At 41.8% G+C, this 2,324-nt stretch overlaps 1 pseudogene; it reads left to right on the top strand.

Moving 5' to 3' along the window:
• The first annotated feature begins 373 nt into the window (after positions 1–373).
• On the top strand, positions 374–1,735 carry LOC144252173 (heat shock cognate 71 kDa protein pseudogene; annotated as a pseudogene).
• Positions 1,736–2,324: the final 589 nt, after the last annotated feature.

Below are 2,324 nucleotides of genomic sequence, written 5' to 3'. Positions count from 1 at the left end.
TGTCTAAGGGACCTGCAGTCAGCATTGATCTTGGCACCACCAACTCTTGTGTGGGTGTCTTCCAGCATGGAAAAGTGGAGATTAATTATAAATGATTGGGGAACCCAGCTACCCCAAGCTATGTCACCTTCACCTTCATTGGCAAAGAATGATTGATCAGTGATGCTGCAAAGAATCAGGTTGTAATGTGCCCCACCAACACAGTATTTGATGCCAAATATCTGGCAAGGCAGAGATTTGATGATGCTGTTGACCAGTCTAATATGAAGCACTGATGGTGAATGATGCAGGAAGGCCCAAAGTCAAAGTAGAATACAAGGGTGAGACAAAAAGTTTCTATCTAGAGGAGGTATCTTTTATGGTTGGGACAAAGATGAGGGAAATTGAAGAGGCCTACCTTTACCACTGGCCTACTGTTACCATTGCTGTGGTCACAGTGCCAGCTTACTTCAGTGACTCTCAGCATCAGTCAACCAAAGATGCTGGAACAATTGCTGGTCTCAATGTACTTAGGTAATCAATTAGCCAACTGCCACTGTTATTGCTTATGATTTAGACAAAAAGGTTGGAGCTGAAAGAAATGTGCTAATTTTTATTTAGGAGGTGGCACTTTTGATGTGTCAATCTTCACTATTGAGGTCAAATCCACAGCTGGAGACACCCACTTGGGTGGAGAAGATTTTGATGACCCTGTGGTCAATGTTTCTCTCTGAGTTCAAGTGAAAGCATAAGAAGGACATCTGTGAAAACAAAAGAGCTGTCCAACGTCTCCATACTGCATGTGAAAGAGCTAATCATACCCTCTCTTCCAGCAAACAGGCTAGTACTGAGATTGATTCTCTCTATGAAGGAATCAAGTTCTATACCTCCATTACCTGTGCTTGATTTGAAGAGTTGAATCCTGTTCCGTGGCACCCTGTATCCTGTAGAAAAATCTCTTTGAAATGCCAAGTTAGACAAGTTACATATCCATGATATTGTACTGGTGGGTGGTTCTACTCATATCCCCCAGATTCAGAAGCTTCTGTAGGACTTCATCAGTGGAAAAGAACGGAATAAAAGTATCAACCTTGATGATGCTGTTGCTTATGGTGCCGCTGTCTAGGTAGCCATTTTATCTGAACATAAGCCTAAAAATGTTCAAGATTTGCTGCTCTTGGATGTCACTCCTCTTTCCCTTGGTATTGAAACTTCTGGTGGAGTCGTGATTGTCCTTATTAAGTGCAATACCACCATTCCTACCAAGGAGACACAGAGCTTCACGACCTACTCTGATAACCAGCATGGTGTGCTCATTCAGATACATAAAGGTGAGCATGCCATAACTAAGTATAACAACCTGCGAGTTTGAACTCACGGGCACATCTCCTGCACCCCTTGGTGTTCCTCAGATTCAAGTCACTTTTGATACTGATGACAATGGCATACTCGATATCTCTGCCATAGATAAGAGTACAGAAAAAAAGAACAAGATTACCATCACTAATGACAGAGATTGTTCAGGCAAGGAGGACATTGAGAACCTGGCTTAGGAAGCTTAAAAGTACAAAGCTGAAGACAAAAAGCAGAGGGACAATATGTCATCCAAGAATTTGCTGGAGTCTTATGCATTCAACACGGAAGTGACTGTTGAAGATGAGAAACTTCAAGGCAAGATAAATGATGAAGATAAATGCAAGATTTTGACAAATGTAATGAAATCATTGACTGGCTGGATAAGAATCAGACTGCATAATGTTAATCTTTTCTTCCTGCTCTTCCTCCCTGCTATGTTCTTAGTTGCTCTCATTATATCAAAGAAGACATTTGGTATTTGTGTTTTAGGGATTGGCTAGCTTCACTAAGCATAATCTGCTCTAGTGCCATCCATTTCCCTGCAAATTCCATGATTTTGTCATTTTTTAGTGCTGCGTAATACTCCACGGTGTATAAATGCCACATTTTTTAATCCATTCATCTATTGAAGGGCATCTGGGTTGGTTCCACAGTCTAGCAATTGTGAATTGTGCTGCTATGAACATCCATGTGGCAGTATCCCTGTAGTATGCTCATTTAAGGACTTCAGGGAATGGTCCGAGGAGGGCAATAGCTGGGTCAAATGGTGGTTCCATTCCCAGCTTTCTGCGGGAAGAAAAGAATAACATTAAACAGAGACAGGAGGTGGAAGGGAAAGGGAGAGAAAAGGGAAATTGCATGGAAATGGAGGGAGACCCTCATTGTTATACAAAATTACATATAAGAGGTTGTGACGGGAATGGGAAAATAAACAAGGAGAGAAATGAATTACAGTAGATGGGGTAGAGAGAAGATGGGAGGGGAGGGGA

This window comes from Urocitellus parryii, unplaced genomic scaffold (assembly GCF_045843805.1).
Source record: "Urocitellus parryii isolate mUroPar1 unplaced genomic scaffold, mUroPar1.hap1 Scaffold_37, whole genome shotgun sequence".
Lineage (NCBI taxonomy): Eukaryota > Metazoa > Chordata > Mammalia > Rodentia > Sciuridae > Urocitellus > Urocitellus parryii.
The sequence above is the reverse complement of the archived record's forward strand: the minus strand, read 5'-3'. Positions and strand labels throughout refer to the sequence as shown.